Consider the following 10,444-nt stretch of genomic DNA (forward strand, 5'->3'; position numbering starts at 1 on the left):
AACTTTACGGATACAATTAGGATTTTTTTGTCTGATTGTTTTGACTGAGTTTGAGCCTGTGGAGTACTGAAGAAAACTCGCTAACAAAAAGGAGGTTTTTGGATATAAAGAGACTTCATCGAACAAAAGGAACATTTATTGAGTAAATTAATGTCTTCTGATTAACACTGTCGTGTCTTTACTATCATTACATTGAAGACATAGTTTTATCAAAGATTCCCTGTAATTAGTATAACGCGATCAAAGTAATTAATCGTGTAACTGTAATTAACTAGGAAATAGGGGCACCAAGGAAAGTATTCAGATTACAAAGTTATAATTTCCCAATATAACCTTTCAGATATTTTCATATCTGATCAATAGTCTTCCGATTAATGATTTATTTATTTTACTTCACGTTAGTCTCATTCCAAACGTCATAAATTGTTGGTTATCTGCACAAATCCAGTCTTGACTGTGAGTCATCCATACATCAATTGTCTTAAATCATTTATTTATTACTAACTAAGTAATTCACAGAAATGCATAAACAAACAGTAAATATGGTTACATGAAATGATAGAATGTGCCCTAGTGGGCTAAACCGGCATCGCGGCTTGTTTGACAAAAGGGGAGTGGGGGGGGGGGGGGGGGGGTCGACTGAGAAGTCACTACAGAGTTAATAATTATACAAATTGAAATTATAATCCTGACAAACGAACGCTCACTCAGTTTTGAACAATTGCAATCAATATATATATTTCCGCTCAGTGTGTCGTCTTGATCGCTGGTGAAAAGTTAATTTCTTTTGCAGAATTGTCCGTCTCTCTCCCTCTCTCAGTTGTGGTTAGAGAGGCTTGTTCAGAGTGACATTCGTTATAGGATGGATGTTTCGGCGGTTGTCGTTCTTCGCGTTCAATGATGCCAAATTCCTAGTAATTAGTATCAAAGACTTGTTCTTATTCTGTCGGTATCGATAGTCTAAGAGTTTTAACCAAGTGGTATGGTTAAAAGATTCAGCAAAGGTCTGCAACCTTTAGTCCCCCTCCTACTGGAGAAAAAAATGGTATCCTGATCATTTCCCAAAGTGGGTTTTTATTCAGAATGGCAGAAGAGGGCTGTCTCAGGATGTCTGGTCCTAACTGGGCTCAGGGGCGGTCCTCTGATTTAGTTCAAATCAAAAGGGAATTGTATTTTTCTTCATTTAACAGTCCACAGTCATATTCCACCATTATTCAAACAGTATCATCCTCACTCATTCATCTTATACAACAATTAGATGTAAACCTCATATCTGAGGCTATTATATAAACAGCGTTATGATAATGTGGCCACACCGTCTCTCTTGAGCTTCCCAAGTTGTGACAAACGCACCAGTTCGTAGCGGGATTCTTCACCAATCTTTTACACTTTCTCTGGAAAATGAAATTTGTTCGTACCTCACGTTCTGTGAGGTGGAAGGATTTCCTTTGTCTCCATTAAACTACTCTCTATAACTGTGTGTCCATGAGGCAGGGTCTTCCTTAGGAATTTATGACCTCACTGCCCACAGCAGTCTGGTTGTAGAAGCAGAGAGCAAGATGTACTCAAAGAGGGCAACATCATGACAACACCATATGAAGATCATCAAGGGTAAGGGATTAATTTTCTATCTATTTCTGAGTTTTGTAACGCTTCTGCTTGGCTGGTTACTGTTTGTAATAATTTGTCAACTGGGCTATGTTCTGGGCTAGGTATGCTTTCGCCGAAAAGCATTTTATAAATATGACACTGTGGTTGGTTTAACAAGAAGTTAATCTTTAAACCTATATAAAATATGTTTTGTTTTCTGAATTTTTATAATGAAAATTTCTGTAATTGAATTTGGCGCTCTGCAAAATCATTGAATGTTGGCCAGATGGGACGCTAGCGTCCCACATACCCTAGAGAGGTTAAAGTGGCAAGGGATATATGTATTACATCAAGATGGCAAGATGCAGTAGATGGTATAGAGAACAGTATATACATATGAGATGATCAATGTAGGGTATGTAAACATTATATGAAGTGGCATTGTTTAAAGTGGCTAGTGATACATTTTTCATCCATTTTTACATTATTACAGTGGCTGGAGTTTAGTCAGTATGTTGGCAGCAGCCACTCAATGTTCGTGGTGGCTGTTTAACAGTCTGATGGCCTTGAGATAGAAGCTGTTTTTCAGTCTCTCGGTCCCAGCTTTGATGCACCTGTACTGACCTCGCCTTCTGAATGATAGCGGGGTGAACAGGCAGTGGCTCGGGTGGTTGTTGTCCTTGATGATCTTTATGGCCTTCCTGTGACATCGAGTGGTGTAGGTGTCCAGGAGGGCAGGTAGTTTGCCCCCGGTGATGCGTTGTGCAGACCTCACTACCCTCTGAAGAGCCTTACGGTTGTGAGCGGAGCAGTTGCCGTAACAGCCCGACAGGATGCTCTCGATTGTGCATCTGTAGAAGTTTGTGAGTGCTTTTGGTGACAAGCCGAATTTCTTCAGCCTCCTGAGGTTGCGTAGCTATTTCCTTGTAATTTCACCACCTGTGCTGTTAAATACACACACACACACACACACACACACACACACACACACAGAGACACATCTGCATAGAAATGCATGTACGTAAACTCAGGCCAAAAAAACACATGCGTGCAAACGAAGACACACACACACAGCTATCAACACTCCCTGACTCAGCACATCAAGAGCCAGGCCAGAGATGTTCCTAAACAGTTATAGGAAAGAGGGGAAAAGTAACAAGAAGGACAAAATAATGGTGTTTGTGTATATTCTTCTTCAATGCAGAGCCCTACACTGCACTGGATTAAAAACTATGTGCAACCAGAGGGAAAAAAATTCTCGAACACCTTTACTCCACACACACAGACTCAAAGAAATCTCTCCCTAGCCCTCCATTTGGCAAATCTGACCATAACTCTATCCTCCAAGATTCCTGCTTACAACCAAAAACGAAAGCAGGAAGTACCAGTGAATCACTCAATACGGAAGTGGTCAGATGAAGCGGATACTACACTACAGGACTGTTTTGCTAGCACAGACTGGAACATCACATCAGTCAATGGCTTCATCAATAAGTGCATTGACGACGTCGTCCAAACAGTGACGTACGTACAGTGGGTCAAAAAAGTATTTAGTCAGCCACCAATTGTGCAAGTTCTCCCATTTAAAAAGATGAGAGAGGCCTGTAATTTTCATCATAGGTACACTTCAACTACGACAGACAAAAATCCAGAAAATCACATTGTAGGATTTTTTATGAATTTATTTGCAAATTATGGTGAAAATAAGTATTTGGTCAATAACAAAAGTTTATCTCAATACTTTGTTATATACCCTTTGTTGGCAATGACAAACGTTTTCTGTAAGTCTTCACAAGGTTCACACACACTGTTGCTGGTATTTTGGCCAATTCCTTCATGCAGATCTCCTCTAGAGCAGTGATGTTTTGGGGCTGTTGCTGGGCAACACGGACTTTCAACTTCCTCCAAAGATTGTCTATGGGGTTGAGATCTGAAGACTGGCTAGGCCACTCCAGGACCTTGAAATGCTTCTTACGAAGCCACTCCTTCGTTGCCCGGGCTGTGTGTTTGGGATCATTGTCATGCTGAAAGACCCAGACACGTTTCATCTTCAATGCCCTTGCTGATGGAAGGAGGTTTTCACTCACAATCTCACGATACATGGCCCCATTCATTCTTTCCTTTACACGGATCAGTCGTCCTGGTCCCTTTTCAGAAAAACAGCCCCAAAGCATGATGTTTCCACCCCCATGCTTCACAGTAGGTATGGTGTTCTTTGGATGCAGCTCAGCATTCTTTGTCCTCCAAACACGACGAGTTTAGTTTTTACCAAAAAGTTATATTTTGGTTTCATCTGACCATATGACATTCTCCCAATCTTCTTCTGGATCATCCAAATGCTCTCTAGCAAACTTCAGACGGACCTGGACATGTACTGGCTAAGCAGGGGGACACGTCTGGCACTGCAGGATTTGAGTCCCTGGCGGCGTAGTTTGTTACTGATGGTAGGATTTGTTACTTTGGTCCCAGCTCTCTGCAGGTCATTCACTAGGTCCCCCCCATGTGGTTCTTGTGATAATTTTGACCCACGGGGTGAGATCTTGCGTGGAGCCCCAGATCGAGGGAGATTATCAGTGGTCTTGTATGTCTTCCATTTCCTAATAATTGCTCCCACAGTTGATTTCTTCAAACCAAGCTGCTTACCTGTTGTAGATTCAGTCTTCCCATCCTGGTGCAGGTCTACAATTTGTTTATGGTGTCCTTTGACAGCTCTTTGGTCTTGGCCATAGTGGAGTTTGGAGTGTGACTGTTTGAGGTTGTGGACAGGTGTCTTTTATACTGATAACAAGTTCAAACAGGTGCCATTAATAAAGGTAACGAGTGGAGGACAGAGGAGCCTCTTAAAGAGGAAGTTACAGGTCTGTGAGAGCCAGAAATCTTGCTTGTTTTTAGGTGACCAAATACTTATTTTCCACCATAATTTGCAAATAAATTCATTAAAAATCCTACAATGTGATTTTCTGGATTTTTTTTCCCTCATTTTGTCTGTCATAGTTAAAGTGTACCTATGATGAAAATTACAGACCTCTCTCATCTTTTTAAGTGGGAGAACTTGCACAATTGGTGGCTGACTAAATACTTTTTTGCCCCACTGTACATACTCCAACCAGAAGACATGGATTACAGGCAACAGCTGCACCGAGCTAAAGAGCTGCCACTTTCAAGAAATGGGACACTAATCCGGACGCTTATATGAAATCCAGCTATGCCCTTAAATAAACCATCTTAACAGGCAAAGTGTCAATGCAGATATAAATTGAATCCTACTACTCTGATGCTCGTCGGATGTGGCAGGGTTTGAAAAATATTACGGATTACAAAAGTAAACCCAGCCGCGAGCTGCCCAGTGACGTGAGCCTCCCAGACGAGCTTAATGCCTTTTATGCTCACTTCGAGGCAAGCAACACTGAATCATGCATAAGAGCACCAGCTGATGGATTTCTAGGATTTGTACTCAAAGCATGCATGGACCAACGGGCAAGTGTCTTCACTGACATTTTCAACCTCTCCCTGACCGAGTCTGTAATACCTACATGTTTCAAAAAGGCCAACCATTGTCCCTGTGCCCAAGAAACCGAAGGTAACCTTCCTAAATGACTACCAACCTGTAACAGTCACGTCGGAAGCCATGAAGTGCTTTGATCAAGGTCAAGGCTCAACACCATCATGCCAGAAACGCTAGACCCACTCCAAGTTGCATACCGCCCCAACAGATCTACAGATGATGCATTCTCAATCCCACTCCACACTGCCGTTTACCACCTGGACAAAAGGAACACCTATACCTATGTGAGAATGCTGTTCATTGACTACAGCTCAGCGTTCAACACCATAGTCCCCACAAAGCTCATCATAAAGCTAAGGATCCTGGTACTAAACCCCTCCCTCTGCAACTGGATCCTGGACTTCCTGATGCACCCCCACCCCAACCCAGTTGGTAAGGGTAGGCAAAAAACACATCTGCCGGGCTTCCCGAATGGTGCTGTGGTCTAAGGCACTGCATAGCAGTGCTAGCTGTGCCACTAGAGATTCTGGGTTCGAGTCCAGGCTCTGGGAGATCGATGGGGCGGCACAACATTTTCCAAGCGTTGTCTGGTTAGGGGAGGGTTTGGCCGGCAGAGATGTCCTTGTCCCATTGCGCACTAGGGACTCTTTTGGCGGGCCGGGTGCAGTGCACACTTCCGGGTTACGTGTGCATTGTGTCAAGAAGCAGTGTGGATTGGTTTGGTTGTGTTTCGGAGGACATACGGCTCTCGAACTTCACCTCTCCCTAGTCTGTACGGGAGTTGCAGCTATGAGACAAGACACTAACTACCACGGAATTGGGGAGAAAAAACAACACCTGCCACGCTGATCCTCAACACTGGGGCCCCTCAGGGGTGCATGGTTAGTCCCGTTCTGTACTCCCGGTTCAACCACAGTTGCATGGCCAAGCACGACTCCAACACCATCATTAAGATTTCTGACAACACAACAGTGATTTCTGACAACAATGAGACAGTCTATATGGTCAGAGACCAGGTAGTGTGGTGCTAGGAGAACAACCTCTCTCAATGTGAGCAAGACAAAGGAGCTGATCGTGGACAATAGGAAAAGGAGTGCCGGACAGGCCCATTAACATCTATGGGGCTGAAGTGAAGCTCAACGAGAGTTTCAAGTTAGTTGTTGTCCACATCACCAACAAACTATCATCATCCAAACACACCAAGACAGTTGTGAAGAGGGCACAACAACACAAATGCCCAGCCGGACTATTTACATTTTATTTTTTTATTTTTTATTTCACCTTTATTTAACCAGGTAGGCTAGTTGAGAACAAGTTCTCATTTACAACTGCGACCTGGCCAATATAAAGCATTGCAGTGTGAACAGACAGCAACACAGAGTTACACATGGAGTAAACAATAAACAAGTCAGTAACACAGTAGAATTCTTTTTTTTAAAGAGTCTATATACATTGTGTGCAAAAGGCATGAGGAGGTAGGTGAATAATTACAATTTAGCAGATTAACATTGGAGTGATAAATGATCAGATGGTCATGTGCAGGTAGAGATACTGGTGTGCAAAAGAGCAGAAAAGTAAATAAATAAAAACAGTATGGGGATGAGGTAGGTAAATTGGGTGGGCTATTTACCGATGGACTATGTACAGCTGCAGCGATCGGTTAGCTGCTCAGATAGCAGATGTGTAAAGTTGGTGAGGGAGATAAAAGTCTTTGATCCCCCCTTACCCTTTGTTTTTACAATGCTGCTACTCGCTGTTTATTATCTATGCATAGTCACTTTACAAAATGACCTCGACTAACCTATGGTACCTCCTGCATATTGCCTTGTTACTGTTATGTAATTTTCTTGTTACTTTTATACTTTTTTTTATACTCACCCCCCCCCCCCCCCCCCGGTAAATTTAGTAAATCAAATCTAATCAAATTGTATTTGTCACATACATATGTTTATCAGATGTTATTGCGGGTGTAGCAAAATGCTTTTTTCTTGAACTGCATTGTTGATTAAGGGCTTGTGACTAAGCATTTCACAGTTGTATTCGTCTCATGTGACAAATACCATTTATTTGGATTGATTTGATTTGAACACATCCTGACCAGTGAGGATAATCATAATCAGGGCCAGCCACAACCAAACAGTACCAACCTCGAAATCAAACATTTTATCGAACACAAATTTGAGCAAAACTCCAAACTCTGTAAAACTCATAATAAACCATAACACAGTGAGATAATCTGTTTACTGTGATTTATTGAATTACCCAATTACTGACATATATGGCTGTGAATCTTCCTTCATTTGCTGATTAAATTATCACATTTCTGGCTTCTCCATGTTAAGCATTAGACCCATGATTGAGTCATTAATACAGCCACGTCTGCCTGACTCTCTCTCCTGCTAATTTACCTCTTCATCCCAAATCAGGCATGTTAATAGGCTGCATTCAACATTACCGTTCATTCATCAATCTCGGCTGCTCACATTTGTTTTGTTCATAAGGACAGTGCCATCTAATGGGTCACCTTTTACATCCAACACCGTATGACAACAAACTCAGAGTCAGCAAGTCTGTGCTTTCAACATACCAGCATCCTGGTGATATCATCATATTCTGTATTCTTCTCCCAAGAGTTACAGTATATGACATGTGTCCAAATGATAAAAGCTGCTACATCTACCTCTAGTCCTCTACCTCCACTATCTCGCTGTCTTCTCTCTCTGCCTCTCTCCTATGCATCCTCTCTAATTCAAGGGCATCCCTGTCCTATGCTATAACACTGAGTGAAGCATAGGGAGCGACATATTTTCAGCAGTTACATACACACACACAAGGTCACCCAGCCCTCCACTAGATTTCTGACAGTGTGGTAGACACCTAGGATAGGAAAGATAGATGCAGTGTTTCCCTACCATTTCTCCCACTGGTCTTCCATCCACCCTTTCTCTCTTTCCCCTCCGGGGGTCCTTGCTGCAAGTGAGGGCATCCACAGAGGAGAGGAGAAGGAGAAAAGGGGGGGGGGGGGTGCTCAGCTGGGTCGATAGGATAGGCATACGATTCAAAGCCCTGCTCTGGTTATCCCTCCTTCCTCCTGTCGCCCTAAATGTTCCTGAGCCCAGAATGGGAATATAGGAGTATCGTCGTTTGCAGCGGCAGGAGCAGCCAGCGCAAAGTGCTATTAGGTGACCAACTCCTCTCTTCTCCTCTCCCACCGAGAGCCTTTTCTCGAATCATCAATGTTTACACTGTCCCGGATGTACATCAGATGTACTATACGAGAGTAGAAAGAGAGAAATCATTGTAGGATGCTTTGGCTGGGCTGAGAAGAGATCTCTCCAAAACACAACCCTCTTCAATTATTCATGGAGCAGATTGATCATGCTCGGGTTTTTCTCATCCTCTCTTTCTCATTATCCCTCTCCATTTCCTCCTCTCTCCCCTTTTCTCTAAACAAGATGGATGAAAGGAGACAGGGGGATCTGTTTCATCTCCAGAAGGGGGGGGGGGGGGGGGTGTACACTCCATTAACCCTGACACCTTCATGCCTTCTACAAAACTGTGTGTGTGTTTGTCATATTTTATTGAACACAGAAGGTGTACCAAGCAGGATGTATATTGTTGAAATATTATATGTTGTGTATAATATACCTGATCATTGATGTATTATTTTGGTTATTAATGTGCCTTAGTGTACCTTAGTATATGGCTCCCACTTTTGCCCATTGCGCTGTACAGAATAAATGGAGGAAGTTAGGCCTTGTGTAGTAGGAGTCCTAGCAAATTCTTTTGAAAATAGAATTTCACATAATCTATGATCTATATTAATCAGATAATACTTTTGTTTGGTTATTTAAAGGAAGAAAAATCCTATTTTTTTGCATCATATCCCTGGATCTCTGTGCTCTTTACCTTTTGGGAACTTTGTAGACTGTATGCATCAGAAACAACTCCGCTTCAGCTTGGGCAGTGACTATGTCAGCATGGTAAAGAAGTCACTACAATCAAGTCAAAATAATCAGTAAAGGATATTTAACGGAAGGAAGCTCCGCTTCAGACACATGCTGGATACAGTTCTAACTTTCTATTTCATTCGGAACGCAAGGACAGCTCAATGGAAAGACTTCAACTCCTAGAATTCGCTTGCCAGAAAATACCAACCCTACTGTTATGATTGTTTACACTGAGCTGCACTGGAAACGCAATCATGGTTACATTAAGACAGCATGGAGCCTGCACGAGATATGGGATAATGCAACCATGATGGCGTTTCCAGTGCAGCTCAGGCTTTTTCTGCAATTTTTTTGGGCCGCCTAAATAAAGAAATGCTGATAATCCGCCCACAAAAACCATATTAACTCCATCAGAAATGATGCATACAATGTCTGCAATACAGTAATCTCCCTAGCAGAAGGCGGTGCTGGTGCGCACATCATCTATGGAAAAACAATGTTCAAGACGATACACAACATTTCTGTGTCACCAGAGGATTTTAGTTCCACAGATCAATTATTAGACTGTATTAGTGATTTAAATATTTGGATGGCTCAACTTCCTCCAGCTAAATCAAGACGAGCAAGATAAAGCACAAGGTAAAAAACCTGGGTGTCATTTTAGATTCTGAACTCAATTTCAAATCACACATTATGAATGTGACCAAAATAGCTTTTTACCACCTCAGGAACATTGCCAAGGTGTGGCCGTTTCTTTCTCAGGCTGATACAGAGAGACTCATACATGCTTTTATTACAAGCAGGCTTGACTACTGTAATGCTTTCCTGTCTGGTCTATCCAAGGAAGCCATTGGTAAACTGCAAAAAGTACAGAATTCTGCAGCACGGGTACTGACCAAGACCAGACGGAGAGCACACATTACACTGGTTTTAATTGTGCACCCCAAAACATATTAGACATGCTTTTGAGTTATGTTTATAGTAGGTCCCTCAGGTCCTCTGGCACTGGCCTTTTAACTATTCCAAAGCCTAGAACAAAAAGGCATGGAGAGACAGCCTTTAATTGCAATGTCCCCAGTCTCTGGAATAGCCTGCCAGAGAACCTGAGGGAGGCCGAAACAGTGGACATATTTAAAAGAGGTTTTAAAACGCACCATTATACTAGCTGGTAAATTCGCTCTGGCTATCTACTCCGATTTCAGACCACGGGTAAGATAGTCTAGCTAGCTACGTTTTCATATATTACACATTTCTAATGTTGACAAAGTATTTTCAGTTCAAGTTAGAGTTTAATGTTAGCTAGCTAGTTGTTGGACAAGTCTGAGAGAACTCACTTTGAGATACATCACTTCAGCAGACAATGCTCTTAGTAGGCCTATGTCATATTTTGACAGAGATA

Source organism: Oncorhynchus clarkii, chromosome 26 (assembly GCF_045791955.1).
Source record: "Oncorhynchus clarkii lewisi isolate Uvic-CL-2024 chromosome 26, UVic_Ocla_1.0, whole genome shotgun sequence".
NCBI lineage: Eukaryota > Metazoa > Chordata > Actinopteri > Salmoniformes > Salmonidae > Oncorhynchus > Oncorhynchus clarkii.